This window comes from Trichomycterus rosablanca, chromosome 25 (genome assembly GCF_030014385.1).
Source record: "Trichomycterus rosablanca isolate fTriRos1 chromosome 25, fTriRos1.hap1, whole genome shotgun sequence".
Taxonomy (NCBI): Eukaryota; Metazoa; Chordata; class Actinopteri; order Siluriformes; family Trichomycteridae; genus Trichomycterus; species Trichomycterus rosablanca.
In genome coordinates this window covers 7,593,246-7,609,192 of record NC_086012.1, presented here as the reverse complement: position 1 = coordinate 7,609,192, position 15,947 = coordinate 7,593,246, and the positions used below count along the sequence as shown (strand labels likewise).

The window sequence follows — 15,947 nt, the reverse complement described above, 5'->3', positions numbered from 1 at the left end:
CTGTGGCACTGCTGAGGTGTTATGGAGGCCCAGGATGCTTCGATAGCGGCCTTAAGCTCATCCAGAGTGTTGGGTCTTGTGTCTCTCAACTTTCTCTTCACAATATCCCACAGATTCTCTATGGGGTTCAGGTCAGGAGAGTTGGCAGGCCAATTGAGCACAGTAATACCATGGTCAGTAAACCATTCACCAGTGGTTTTGGCACTGTGAGCAGGTGCCAGGTCGTGCTGAAAAATGAAATCTTCATCTCCATAAAGCTTTTCAGCAGATGGAAGCATGAAGTGCTCCAAAATCTCCTGATAGCTAGCTGCATTGACCCTGCCCTTGATAAAACACAGTGGACCAACACCAGCAGCTGACATGGCACCCCAGACCATCACTGACTGTGGGTACTTGACACTGGACTTCAGGCATTTTGGCATTTCCTTCTCCCCAGTCTTCCTCCAGACTCTGGCACCTTGATTTCCGAATGACATGCAAAATTTGCTTTCATCCGAAAACAGTACTTTGGACCACTGAGCAACAGTCCAGTGCTGCTCTGTAGCCCAGGTCAGGCGCTTCTGCCGCTGTTTCTGGTTCAAAAGTGGCTTGACCTGGGGAATGCGGCACCTGTAGCCCATTTCCTGCACACGCCTGTGCACGGTGGCTCTGGATGTTTCTACTCCAGACTCAGTCCACTGCTTCCGCAGGTCCCCCAAGGTCTGGAATCGGCCCTTCTCCACAATCTTCCTCAGGGTCCGGTCACCTCTTCTCGTTGTGCAGCGTTTTCTGCCACACTTTTTCCTTCCCACAGACTTCCCACTGAGGTGCCTTGATACAGCACTCTGGGAACAGCCTATTCGTTCAGAAATTTCTTTCTGTGTCTTACCCTCTTGCTTGAGGGTGTCAATGATGGCCTCCTGGACAGCAGTCAGGTCGGCAGTCTTACCCATGATTGCAGTTTTGAGTAATGAACCAGGCTGGGAGTTTTTAAAAGCCTCAGGAATCTTTTGCAGGTGTTTAGAGTTAATTCGTTGATTCAGATGATTAGGTTAATAGCTCGTTTAGAGAACCTTTTCATGATATGCTAATTTTTTGAGATTTTGGGAATTTTGGGTTTTCATGAGCTGTATGCCAAAATCATCAGTATTAAAACAATAAAAGACCTGAAATATTTCAGTTGGTGTGCAATGAATCTAAAATATATGAAAGTTTAATTTTTATCATTACATTATGGAAAATAATGAACTTTATCACAATATGCAAATTTTTTGAGAAGGACCTGTATGAGGAACACAAACCGTTAGCGCTCGTTGTAGGCTATTCAATTACCCACTAGAGGGCGGAATATCAATAAAAATGAATGAGTTGAGTGCAAAATGAGAAAATGATTGAATCTTTTGCACTCGGGAGTCTTTCAGTCTGTGTATATTTCACACTACACGACTGATCGGTGATAGGGGGTTTCACACTACACGATCCGTCACCAACTGGAATCGCAGGCGAGCTTCTCTGCTCTCACAAACTACGTTTTGTCACAAAAACAAACGCGAGAAGTGACGAGGGGTTTAATGATAATACGTAAAATTGCTTTGGTAATGGTGATGGTGAACGCTGGCGCATTTGGCTGCCGCTGCCGTTGCTGTATTTTGTCATGTTTTGCTGTGTTTTGTTGTATTTTTGTCATATTTTGCTGTGTTTTGTTGTATTTTTGTCATTTTCTTTTGCTTTCGTCTTTTTGTGTTTGTCGCCGCTCCTGTTGCTCTGTTTCTTTTTTGTCGGATGGTCTCAGCGTCTGTTGGGTACTGGATGGCTGGCGTGTGCTGGATAATTTTGAAAGATGCGGACGCCGATTGCTGTGTGCAGCAATGGAATTGCTTGGACTCCGATTCCGGCTTCCCTCCCCCGGGCCACCTTCGGCTTTGTGCTTGCATCGGGATGTCGCGTTCCTCCCTCGTGGGATCTCGTGGGAGTTTCGGGTTTGATGGCACTGGTGATGTGCTGGCTGGGTTGGCTATCATGAAACTCCGCTTTGGATTACTTAACATCCGTTCGCTATTCGGCAAGGGTCCTCTGGTTTATGATATCCTGAAAGATCATGGACTTCCTTTGTCTGACGGAGACATCGCAACAACCTGCTGATTTCTCCCAGCTGAATCAGTGCACTTCACCTGAGATTGTTTACATCTAAGAAGCTCGTGTCACAGGATGAGGAGGGGGTACCGCGATTCTCTTTAGAGAGAAATGTAGGATTCCACAGCATCTGTTCCTGCTTACTCTTCGTTTAAATCAACTATTGATTTCCTCTCCACCTTTAAATCACACCTAAAGACTCACTTATTCAAACTAGCCTACAAGTAATTTACTTGATTGTTCAATATCCTATAAATAAAATGCATTATAATTATTATTATTATTAACTTTTTAAGATCTGCAGATTCTGTAGATTCTTAAAAAAAAAAAAAAAAACTAAAGACTTATCTTTTCAAGCAGGCATTTGTATAATGTTGAATTAATTATTTTTTTATTTATTCATTTATGTATTTTATTTTATTTATTTATTATTATTATTGTTAAATTTATTTTATCTTTTGTTTTATTATGTAGATGTGTGTGTATATTTTGTCATGCAATGTTTTTGTAAAGCACTTTATGATTCTTATCTGTGAAAAGTGCTATATTAATAAATCTTACTTACTTACTTACTTACGTCCAAAAATGCACGTCAACAATTTGCGAGCGATCAAAGTTGTTTGTGCGCTGATGTGCAGCGTAAAATCAAGGAGGAAAAATAAATTAATCTGAGTGGATTTGGCTGCGCGAACAGTTTGGATTGTTCTATAGTAAGTTGGAGGTTAATTAATATTTTTGCAATGCAACGTTGGTGTTATGTTTTGTAGAGAACGATCAAGTCAGAAATACTGTAAAACGTGTGTGTGCCAGTGTATTCTGATATAAACTATATTATCCCCCTGTCCCACCTGTTTACACTCCTCTCCTGCGTTTCCCCTCACGCTGTATCTTGCGTTCTAATTGGCTGTTCGACATAGCACTCATTGCGAGTCGTGCAACTCAGATCAGATATCTGACATGCTAGAAATCTCGATCCGGTCGCCGAGTGCTCAGCGAGCCGGTCGGATCGAGTTGTTGAGTAGTTCACACATAGCGATTGAGAGCCGAGTTTTGATCGCCGAGCAAACGCCGAGTTGCTCCCGAGCCGGCAAATCTAGCGCTGACCAGTCGCCGAGCAAAAATCAGGGCAGAAATCGTGTAGTGTGAACTAGGCATTAATGATACCTACTCTGTGGTGAAAGGGTGAAAGCAGGCTAAAAGTATGTAAAGAAACAGATGGACTACAGTCATTAATTGTAGAACTTCAAAGTGTGCAGCTTGAACCAGGAACTCTTCAATTACTAGACCAGTACCTTAACCACTAGGCTACAACTGCCCATTATTGGATTTGAATGCTTTATTTTTTCACTTCTTAACATACTTTTGGCCTGTGTGGCCAAATTTTTTAATCCAGCCACAAAATTCTCTTCCACAATTTTTTTCTTTGCCTGTGTGAGCAGCAACGTACTTCAGTTAAGCTTCTAAGTGCCTATTTTGACTGTACATCAATGTTCCAGTTGCTTCTACTTCACTGCAGACCTATTTTTGGTGGTTCCTGAAGTGCATATGGGGTATATCTGATTGTTCAAGAAATTCATTCAAGAAACGTAATTTAATAGCCTTCAAGAGCTGCTTAAGGTATAATCACATTTTATATTAATTACCGTTTTACCGGACAAAGGACGTTAAAGATTGTCATTCACGTCACATCCTTGTCAAGTCGTGTCATTCAGAGTTCATCCGAGTTCATATTGCTAATACGTCACCTCTTATATCAGAGTGCCTGGATAGCTCAGTCGGTAGAGCATCAGACTTTTAATCTGAGGGTCCAGGGTTCAAGTCCCTGTTCGGGCGACTAGCTTATTACTGCGTTAGCTAAGCGCTGTTGTCCGCACTACTTGGTTTGTTCAGACAGTTCAAGGTTCTGAACCTTGTGTGATATTTCTAGCTGTAATAGAGCCAACTTGATAGTGTGCCGACTCACGCTTTAAAACGTCGTGCACCACATATTTAACATCTACTCCACACCAAGTAGTTACACGCCCAGCCCTTTCAAACAAACTGTAGTAAATAGAGTAGAGTAGTGTAATACTTCTACTATTTGAAGGCTGGAAAAAAAACTGTGCAATGAATACAGGCAAAAAGGAAAAAGATGAAGGAAAGAGTAAATAAAGCTTAAATCATCAATAAATCATTATGCCTATTTGACCCATTACTAAATACATTCTTTTTGCAATTATTATTTCTTTCTTTTTTTTTTTAAGATTTTTTCCTTAATTTCACTTTGATTGCCATACTACCCGACTCCTGCTTAACAGTAAGTACAGTGTTGTTGGGTTTCAATGCTTCACCTTTTCACCTCCAAACACAAATTCTCATTAATTTGTATAAAAACTCATTAATTTTTTTATCTAACCCCAAAATTGTCCTCCCAGATTTTTTCTTTGCCTGTGTGAGCAGCAACATACTTCATTTAAGCTTCCAAGTGTTGATTCCTTTCCTTAAGTACATCTGATTATTCAAGTAATTCTCTCTCAACATGAGGACAGTGACACCATTAAAGTAGTAATCTACACTGCTGTGTTTTTCAATCATTCAAACACAGAAAACACAATTGCAGAAATCACTGAAATTGCAGAAATGTCGTAACATGACCCTTACTATATAGTGTATTTATACTGTACTTCTGAGATGAAGTGTACATACAAGATTAAAAACAAAACTTCTTTAGTATGCTTCTCTAGAAGAAGACCCTTTCATGCACAAGCTAAGCAAACCCCTTCTAATGCACAACATGGGTCGAAAACGACCCATATTCATTTCCTATGTTATTTCATGTATTGCTGAGTATCTTTTTGGTATATATTTTGAAATCTATTTATTTCACCATTTATTGTTCCAAAGTTTATCACACATCTTGTTTTTGATTATCTTCAATCATTATTTTAATTTTTATTAATTTACTTCATGAACAAAAAATAGTTTTTGTATTACTACATCAGCTTTACACACATGGGTCGAAAATGACCCATGTCTGCAAGTGTGATTAAATAAAATGAAAACACACTGTAATAATATATTTATTCAAATTAACACTGATATTGAACTGTAGTGAAGATTGGTGAATGTGACTGAACGTAAAACTGATGAGATCATATACAGTGTATCACAGAAGTGAGTACACCCCTCACATTTCTGCAGATATTTAAGTATATATTTTCATGGGAAAACATTGACAAAATGACACTTTGACGCAATGAAAAGTAGTCTGTGTGCAGCTTATATAACAGTGTAAATTTATTCTTCCCTCAAAATAACTCAATATACAGCCATTAATGTCTAAACCACCGGCAACAAAAGTGAGTACACCCCTAAGAGACTACACCCCTAAATGTCCAAATTGAGCACTGCTTGTCATTTTCCCTCCAAAATGTCATGTGACTCATTAGTGTTACTAGGTCTCAGGTGTGCATAGGGAGCAGGTGTGTTCAATTTAGTAGTACAGCTCTCACACTCTCTCATACTGGTCACTGAAAGTTCCAACATGGCACCTCATGGCAAAGAACTCTCTGAGGATCTTAAAAGACGAATTGTTGCGCTACATGAAGATGGCCAAGGCTACAAGAAGATTGCCAACACCCTGAAACTGAGCTGCAGCACAGTGGCCAAGATCATCCAGCGTTTTAAAAGAGCAGGGTCCACTCAGAACAGACCTCACGTTGGTCGTCCAAAGAAGCTGAGTGCACGTGCTCAGCATCACATCCAATTGCTGTCTTTGAAAGATAGGCGCAGGAGTGCTGTCAGCATTGCTGCAGAGATTGAAAAGGTGGGGGGTCAGCCTGTCAGTGCTCAGACCATACGCCGCACACTACATCAAATTGGTCTGCATGGCTGTCACCCCAGAAGGAAGCCTCTTCTGAAGTCTCTACACAAGAAAGCCCGCAAACAGTTTGCTGAAGACATGTCAACAAAGGACATGGATTACTGGAACCATGTCCTATGGTCTGATGAGACCAAGATTAATTTGTTTGGTTCAGATGGTCTCAAGCATGTGTGGCGGCAATCAGGTGAGGAGTACAAAGATAAGTGTGTCATGCCTACAGTCAAGCATGGAGGGGGGAATGCCATGGTCTGGGGCTGCATGAGTGCAGCAGGTGTTGGGGAGTTACATTTCATTGAGGGACACATGAACTCCAATATGTACTGTGAAATACTGAAGCAGAGCATGATCCCCTCCCTCCGGAAACTGGGTCGCAGGGCAGTGTTCCAGCATGATAATGACCCCAAACACACCTCTAAGACGACCACTGCTTTATTGAAGAGGCTGAGGGTAAAGGTGATGGACTGGCCAAGCATGTCTCCAGACCTAAACCCAATAGAACATCTTTGGGGCATCCTCAAGCGGAAGGTGGAGGAGCGCAAAGTCTCGAATATCCACCAGCTCCGTGATGTCGTCATGGAGGAGTGGAAAAGCATTCCAGTGGCAACCTGTGAAGCTCTGGTAAACTCCATGCCCAGGAGAGTTAAGGCAGTTCTGGGAAATAATGGTGGCCACACAAAATATTGACACTTCAGGAACTTTCACTAAGGGGTGTACTCACTTTTGTTGCCGGTGGTTTAGACATTAATGGCTGTATATTGAGTTATTTTGAGGGAAGAATAAATTTACACTGTTATATAAGCTGCACACAGACTACTTTTCATTGTGTCAAAGTGTCATTTTGTCAATGTTTTCCCATGAAAAGATATACTTAAATATCTGCAGAAATGTGAGGGGTGTACTCACTTTTGTGATACACTGTAGATACAGCACTAATTGGTGCACTGGGAACACAAGCTAGTGATCTCATGCAATCAGGGTGTTAGTTAGTGTTAGTGAAGATAATGAAGGCATTGTGGGTGGCAGCATCCAACATATTGTACCAGAGCCCCATGGGCCACCTCCGTGTTCTCCGCTTACAAGGTGCGAACCATCTGATCCATTCTGTCCACCTTTTGTTTTGTTATAGTACTGGATGAATCAGATGGTTCGCATGTTGGAAGTGGAAAACACAGAAGGTATGGATGACCTCTGGTTTCTTCTTTACACTACTGACATCCACTGATGTGTCATCATGATGGGTTCTCAAGAGGACAACAGCTTTTCCCTTCTTTCGCACATAGCTCTCCATGATCATATTGTCATGGTGGCCTTGCACATTGGATTTTACAGTGGATCCAGAAAGAGTTCCTGTAAACTCACATCCCAGCTCTTGTCTACCATTTAAGCAGGGTCAAGACAATAAAAGCCACACATCCTTCTTTGACAATACTTCTTTACTCGTTTCCTTTTGCTGCTGTTGCTCTTCATAACATCCAAAATGACGTTGTTACTGATTAATATATCTTTTGGTGAAACCGTTCTTGAACCAAATGCAGGTCCTGGGCATTTCCTCAAGATGTTTTAGCTTCTTGTTTTGCCCTGAGTGGGGGATGCTAGCTCCAGTAAGACACATTTTACTAAATTTTTTAGACTGAGTCTGAGTTTCCTCTTCAGAGGACTCAAATGAGTCTTCTGTGTCATCAAAGAAGTCTTCTTCATCTAGGCGAGATGGATTCACAGACACACCCTCAATTGCATCTTTGCCCTGTGGCACATAGTCTAGGTCACCAGCATAAGAGACCAGTAAGTACGCTAATTGCAGTCGTAAATAATTCGCTAATTCGCTAATTTCTCTAACTAGTGAAGCTGTCCTAACACTTTGAAAAAGGCTATTAAAAAGCAAAGAATATTTTCATATGCACATTAGTCAGTTATTCATATATTTACTGTCCTTTTTATAGCTAATAAAAGCTATCTAGAATAGAATATGCTAAGAGCTAGCAAGCTAATAGCATTGGACATATTTCTCTAACTAGTGAAGTTCAAGAGCCTAATCCTTGGTTATCTTTCAAAAGATCAGTAAATGTGTTTCTGACTACAAACACTAAAAATGTCAGTAGTTCCTACCAAATTCCATAGTAAATACATACGGGTCATGACCCATGTTGTGCATTAGAAGGGTAGTGATACAAAAATGATTTTTATTAAAAAAGTAAACAATATAAAACTGAAATAAGGATTTGTGATGATCAAAAACAAGTTAATTGAGGAATTCATGGAAGCTTGAATGGCTAAATTAATTTATTGCAAAAATATAGAAAATAAAAACTCAGTCGGGTCACTTTTGACCCAGATTGTGCATCAAAGGGTTAATTGAAGTTTTACTAGACGTTAAAGTTTGTAATTCACGTCACATCCTTGTAGTCAAGTCGTGTTATCCAGAACCCCGAGCTTTCGTTAAGACCAGTAAGTACGCTAATTGCAGTCGTAAATAATTTGCTAATTCGTAAATAAAGCTAACAGAGCGTCCGGATAGCTCAGTCGGTAGAGCATCAGACTTTTAATCTGAGGGTCCAGGGTTCAAGTCCCTGTTCGGGCGACTAGCTTATTACTGCTTTCGCTAAGCGTTGTTGTCTGCAACTACTTGCTTTGTTCAGACACCTTCAAGTTTCTGAACCTCGTGTCATATTTCTAGCTGTAATAAAACAGACTTGATTGTGCACCGACTCACGCTTTAAAAAATGGCGCACCACGCCCAGCCCGTACAAACACACTGTAGTACTGTAAATAGAGGTTAGTTTGAAACAATGTAATACCTCTACTATATTTATGTGCAGCCAAATGCAGTGGTAGCTCAGTGGTTAAGGTACTGGACTTGTAATCCAGTGGTTGCCGGTTCAAGTCCCACCACCACTGTTGGGTCCTTGAGCAAGGCCCTTAACCCTCAATTGCTCAAAATTGTGTTCAGGCATTACTGTAAGTCACTTTGGATAAAAGTGCCTGCTAAATGCTGTAAATGTAATGCTGCCATGTTTTGTTTAGGGGTATAATCTGCTAATTAAAGTGGTGGTCATATCTACGGTGAGAAAAAAACAAGTATGTAATCAATTTTGGTTTTATTTGATATAATTCCAATAAATATATCTAATTTAAATATAGACATATGATGATTTTTGACATAGTACATATAAGCATGAATAGATAATTATGCCTTTATATGCTTAAATAAGGTATGTTTAAATAAACTGAAAGGTGAGGAAATATATTCAGACACTACAAATAAATAACATTAATAATTTAGCAAAACAATACATTTACTGACTGTGGCCCATTTGCTGGAGCCCCACTGGAGGACTTCAGCTGACCAAATAATGTTAGTTTGGTGGGACATTTTTACCACTGCAATGGCACTAGTATATCAGTGTGTGTTGTTCTGGTATGAGTGTACTAGATACAGCCTTGTTGTTGGGTTAAACTTACTAAAGCTTTTATCAGAAACTGAAACCCCTGTTAACGTTTGTAATTTAAGACTTGTCATCCAGAACTCCCCGAGTTTTCCCACTTTAACCAGTAAACACTACAATGTTTGTTCGAGTACATTAGGTATTGGTACTAATGGGCAATAACGGTTGTTGAAGCGCCCGGATAGCTCAGTCGGTAGAGCATCAGACTTTTAATCTGAGGGTCCAGGGTTCAAGTCCCTGTTTGGGCGAGTAGTTTCTTACTGCTTTGGTAAACGGGACTGTCCCAAACTACCTGCTTTGATTAGAAAGTTGAAGGATTTCTACTTTGTAAGATGTTTCTAAGTGAAATAGAATATGTACTCCACACCAATTTGTTTCAGAAATACTTCAACCCAGTTGTCTGGCACAACGATTTGGCTCTTATAAAAATCGAGTTATACCTGAACATATCTAATGGTGTTTTACTACCATGAGCCCAACATTTTATATATACTTGACCAGTACATTGTTACAAAATGAGCATTGCCAAGCAAATATAAATCAGACAACATATAAAACAAAAAAAAGTATTTAATAAAATAATTTAATTACTAATAAAAAGTCGATGAATTGTATCAAAATCCTTACAATCACAAAACTGCCATAAAATATATGTTTATTTATCATATAAGTATAAATATATAATTGAATATATAATTATGCCTTTGTATGTTTAAATAAGGTATGTTTAAATAAACTGAAAGATGAGGAAATATATTCATACACTACAAATGAATAACGTTAGTACATTTTTGCAAAACAATACATTTACTGACTGTAGCTTATTTGCTGCAGCCCCACTGGAGGACTTTAGCTGACCAATGTTATAATAATGTTAGTTTGGTGGGACATTTTTACCACTGCAATGGCACTAGTATAACAGTGTGTGTTATTCTGTTATGAGTGTACTAGTGCATTGGAAATAATGTCTGTTTCTACCAATGTTTCATAGCATGCTGAACTGTGTGAAATACAACTAATGTATTTAGTACTAAAAAGGGTTTCTAAAGGGTTCTCTTGGTATTCTTGGTAGAACTGTTTCTACTCAAAGAGCCATTTAATATAATTCAGGGTTCAATTTCTTTATATTTTTTAATAAATTTGCTTTCTGTTTTTTCCACATATGAGTGCAGATAACAATTTAAGGACTGGACAACAACTGTGCAATGGATACAGGCAAAAAGGAAAAAGGAAGGAACGAGAAAATTAAGGTTAAAATTTCCAATACATTATTATGGTATTAGATATATTACTTAATACATTCTTTTTGCATTTATACCGAAATATACATTTACCTAAATATTTTTTCTTTATTTTCCCTTTGTCATACAAAAAAAAACTGATCTAGGTTGCTTGTTGAGGAAAAAAGTCCACATCACGAAGAAAGGAAGGATTAATTTGTTTTGTTAATAACAAACTTCAAGAGAGCCGCTTCAGGTATAATCACATTTTTATATTAATTGAAGTTTTACCGGACAAAGGACGTTAACGTTTGTCATTTAAGCATACCTGTCAAGTTTTGGATTTAAAAATAAGGGAAATTTTCCGCCGCGCGCTTCGAGCCGTCCCACCAGCCCAACCGAGGTTCAGTATCCCTTACATTTTAAGACAGGTTTACAAGAAATCTAAAATAATCACCTGTGAACCACTTACAAACTATGTACAATTAGATGATCAGAATCTGATAGGCCTACCTTTGTTGACACTGAAATGCTGTGGACATTCCTACATATGTAATTCTTATAATACAGCCTAAATGAAAACACAGTTACAAACCTTACAGAATGCATAACTCTGCCCCATCCTGCTCCTCTTTAGAAAGGTAAATTCGATGTCCCATTTAGATATCTTTACTTTTTTGGCAGGAATGCCCTCTCCTTGCATCCATCCATCTCTCCCTGTTCCAGGTTTGTTCCCGCTGTCCGCACTAACCTCGTGAGAACTGCCACTTGCAGCAGCCTGGGTGGCAGTTCTCGCGAGGTTAGTGACATTTCAGTTTGGAGAGGCACAGGAATGTTTTTTTAAATTATAATTGTAGTATTGTGTAAAGGAAACATAAAAATACTTACCTGTAATGGGGAGCTGAACCTGTGGGAGGCACTGTTACCTTTTGTTATTGTTGTGGTGCGGTTAAAGGGGGGTCAGAAGAAAGTTACCGTTCTGAGAGTTTGCACATGACTTTATTGCTTATATGAGATTTGTTGGTTAATAATAAAGACACTTAAATATATTATATTTGGATGTGATGATTGAAGATACCACAATAAAATAATACGGGAAATTTACGGGAAAATACTAATACGGGAAGACGGCGGGAAAGAGGGGTAAAATACGGTAGTTTCCCGGCCAAAACGGGAGACTTGACAGGTATGCATTTAAGACTTGTCATACAGAACTCCCCGAGTCTTCCATTTTAACTACACAACTTTTATTTGATTTCATTTGGTATTTCATTTGGGTTCAAGTCCCTGTTCGGGCGACTAGCTTATTACTGCCTTTGGTAAACGGGATTGTCCCAAACTACCTGCTTTGATTAGAAAGTTGAAGGGTTTTTACTTTGTAAGATGTTTTTAAGTAAAATAGAAAATGTACTCCACACCAATTTGTTTCAAAAATACTTCCCAGTTGTCTGGAGTAACGATTTGGCTCTTATAAAAATCGAGTTATACCTGAACATATCTAATGGTGTTTTACTACCATGAGCCCAACATTTTATATATACTTGACCAGTACATTGTTACAAAATGAGCATTGCTGAGCAAATATTAATCAGACAACATACAAAACAAAGAAAAGTATTTAATTAGGGCTGTCACGCGATAAAATTTTTTAATTAAGATTAATCGTGATTAAAGAACCAAATTAATCGCAAACTAATAACAAAGCATAATTTGACATTTAAACAATTATGCACATTTTTATTGCAAGAACATGTTTACCAATAAAAACATTTATAAAATTATGATAAAATTAATAAATCTAAATTATCTTAGAAAGCCAGCCAATGCCCATAGAGTTATTAACAGCTACCCATCTTTCAGCCAGATATTTAAAATGAGTCTGTTCACATTATCTGACAAAAGTGAGGATCTTTTCCTGTTTATAATCCTGCCACTGAAAACAGGCGCTGATAATATGAACCATTTCTAGATGCAACACCAGTGGTGTAACTAACTAGGCGTAACGAAAATATTGTAATATAATCATTCATGTTGTGGAGGACACCAGTAGTTACGCCCCTGTGCAACAGTATAACGTCCTGTCGACCCACATCGTTAACTATGTTAAAGCGTTTATACAGTCCATTGAGATCCATTTAACACCACTGTTTTAATGTTCTGTGTACAGTTCATGAGCTTTACATCCAAATTCATCTGAGTTAGACTGAGCTAAGCTCATTTAACCTGTAACAGGTATCCGTGCGCGCAGACACCTGAAGAGACAAAGGCGTGCTCTGACCAAAGATGATATTAAAGCGTCAATAGCAGCTTGAGTAATTTGTAACTCATGACACCTGTTGTGCCTGCGTTATCTCTACAGTATAAACACAATGTTGCTGTGTTAAAGCAGCGCAAATTACCAGACACACATATTTACATAGCACAAACACAGCCCAATAAAAATAGTTTGATTGAAAATTTTAATCTCCATAATTTTTTTTTAATCGTGATAATTAACGCAATCATGATAATTAACGCAATTAACGACAGTCCTATATTTATTAAAATAATTTAATCACAAATAAAAAGTCAATAAATTGTATCAAAATCCTTATAATCACAAAATTGCCATAAAATTCATGTTTCTTTATCCTTAACAGTAACAGTGTTTATTATTGTATTGTTAAAGTCATAGATTAAGTCAAATATCAGATTTATATATGTAATCCATTGACAGTGTTTCTATCACTTAATGTTACATTTAGTTTGATCACTAATCAAAACCAGTTTTTTTTTTTAAACACACTATCTGTATTAATACTACATCTGTCCACCCCAATCCTAATGTCCAAGTTTTTTAATGCTCCTAAAAGCATTTAATTTAGTTTTTTCCAATTACTTTTGTTAACCAGTGCTTTTAAAGTAATAGCAGTATGTTTGATAATATGTTTTATATATGTTTTAATAAGTGTTATTCTCATCTTGTGGTCATCTTTTTTAAATGTAAATGTATTGAAAATACAGTACAAATCAGAAGTTGTTAGATCTATTTAGACTTAATATAATGATAATAATAGTTAAAAAAAAAAAAAAAAAAAAAAGGAAACCGGTGCAAATTGTGCAAACAGGACAGATGACCAAATAATTAATGTAAGTGAAGCACCCTTGGTAAGCACCTGTTCATTTTACCTGTCTAATTTGTGCTAATCAGTGACACACGCACACATACTGAACAACTGAAAAGCAAGGTCTCCAGGGCAGTTTTGACAGTGCCTGAGTGTTTGGCCGAGAGAGGTGTCTAAAAGTCTGCTGCATCTTAAATACAATGTGCAGATTTTATCTAAAAAAAACTGGACATGGTTAATATATTACAAAATATACATCTACCTACCATTTATTTAAAAAATATATTAATTGTCATACAAAACATATGAATGTATTAATAACATGAGATTTTGTTAATTGAGAAAGATACTGTATCATATTAAAGCTGTACAAAAATGTAAGCTATTTAAAACAGGTGATTAATGATGGGGCCTCATATAAACTCTATGACCAAAGTATTGTTTACAACTAACCTTGAGCTTGTTGGATATTCTATTCCAAAACCTTTGAGTTGCCCCCATCCTGTCTATGATATGATGTCTCCATTCTTTTGGGAAGGCTTTGCACAAGATGTGTGCTTGTATTCAGTCAAAAATATATTTAGGTCTGATATGTTGTTAGAAGAGAAGGGCTGGCTTGCAGTCACCATTCCAGTTCATCTCAATGTTTTGTATGGTTTGAAGTCAAAGTGCCTACCATGCCAAACATGTTAGGCTATGCCTTTGTGGACCTTATTTCGTCAATACAACAATACGGACCTCACAAATGCCACTTGAAACTTTACTGTGCAAAAAAGCCTTATGTTAACCATATTCTTCCTCTTCTTTCATCTTTCGACCTCCTCTTTAACCACAGCCCTCCGACACACAAAGGAGGCAATCTTCTGGACCTGGTCTTCAGCCGTCCAGCTTCTGTTCTGGACCTCACCGTCACCCCACTTCACCTCTCCGACCATCACTTTGTGTCCTTCTCTCTCTATCTCCCAACTCTTTCTATCTCCAACCACACTTACACCCTTAAAACACGCCCTAATCTTCACTCTTTATCTTCCTCCCTGCTGATCTCCAACATCCTAACTTCACTACCTAACCCTGACATGCTTACTACCCTTCCACTCAACTCCACAACTAATACTCTACTCTCTTCTCTTTCAACATCCCTCGATCAGCTCTGTCCTCTTACCCTCAAACGAGGAAAACCTTCTCACCCTGCTCCTTGGCTTTCAGATGCATTGCGCAGCAACAGAAGAGAATTAAGGGCAGCTGAGAGAAAGTGGAGGAAATCTAAGCTCGGTGTTGATCTCCACTCCTACCACGATCTGCTGTCCAGGTTCTCATCCGGCGTGACTGCTGCAAAAACATCTTTTTACAAAGCCAAGCTTGAACAATCTGCTGCTGACCCACGTAAGCTTCATGCTAACTTTTCCTCTCTTCTGAACCCTCCTCCTCCTCCCCCATCTGCCTCTTTCACTGCTACTGACTTTGCAACATTCTTTCAGGACAAGATTGACAAAATCAGTCAATCCTTCTCTCCGACTGACCCACTTTCAACTGACCCTCAACCCACCAACACACTCACCAGCTTCACCCCACTCACCATGGATGAGGTTACACAGCTCCTCTCATCCAGCAATCCCACTACATGCACACTCGACCCTATACCATCCACCATCCTTAAAGACATCTCGCAGGACCTAATCCCCTTCATCACACCCATCATCAACAACTCCCTGACTTCAGGTGTTGTCCCTACTGCTTTTATGAAGGCTCAGGTCATTCCCCTTCTTAAGAAACCTACACTAGACACTACAGACATTAACAACTACAGACCTGTCTCACTCCTCTCTTTTCTATCCAAAATTCTTGAACGTGCTGTCTATAACCAACTATCTGCCTTTCTTACTCAGAATGACCTCCATGATCCGTACCAGTCTGGCTTCAAGACAGCGCATTCTACGGAAACAGCACTTGTAGCTGTTACTGAGAAGCTACATGCAGCCAAAGCAGCCAAACTGTCAGCCTTCGACACAGTGAATCACAGCATTCTCTTGTCCACTCTCTCCAACCTTGGAGTAACAGGTTCAGCATGGCAATGGATGGCCTCCTACCTCGAAGGGCGCTCCTACCAAGTGTCATGGAGAGGATCCATACCTCCCCCATGCACTCTCTCAACCGGTGTTCCTCAGGGCTCTGTACTTGGCCCACTTCTTTTCTCTATCTACACCCG

General features: G+C 39.0%; 3 non-coding genes across 3 annotated transcripts; all 3 read left to right on the top strand.

Moving 5' to 3' along the window:
• Positions 1 to 3,872: 3,872 nt before the first annotated feature.
• On the top strand, positions 3,873 to 3,945 carry trnak-uuu (transfer RNA lysine (anticodon UUU)). The gene has a single exon. It is a non-coding gene; the product is annotated as a tRNA-Lys (tRNA).
• A 4,534-nt stretch (positions 3,946 to 8,479) lies between these two features.
• On the top strand, positions 8,480 to 8,552 carry trnak-uuu (transfer RNA lysine (anticodon UUU)). The gene has a single exon. It is a non-coding gene; the product is annotated as a tRNA-Lys (tRNA).
• A 1,040-nt stretch (positions 8,553 to 9,592) lies between these two features.
• On the top strand, positions 9,593 to 9,665 carry trnak-uuu (transfer RNA lysine (anticodon UUU)). Its single transcript has one exon. It is a non-coding gene; the product is annotated as a tRNA-Lys (tRNA).
• The last annotated feature ends 6,282 nt before the right edge of the window (positions 9,666 to 15,947 follow it).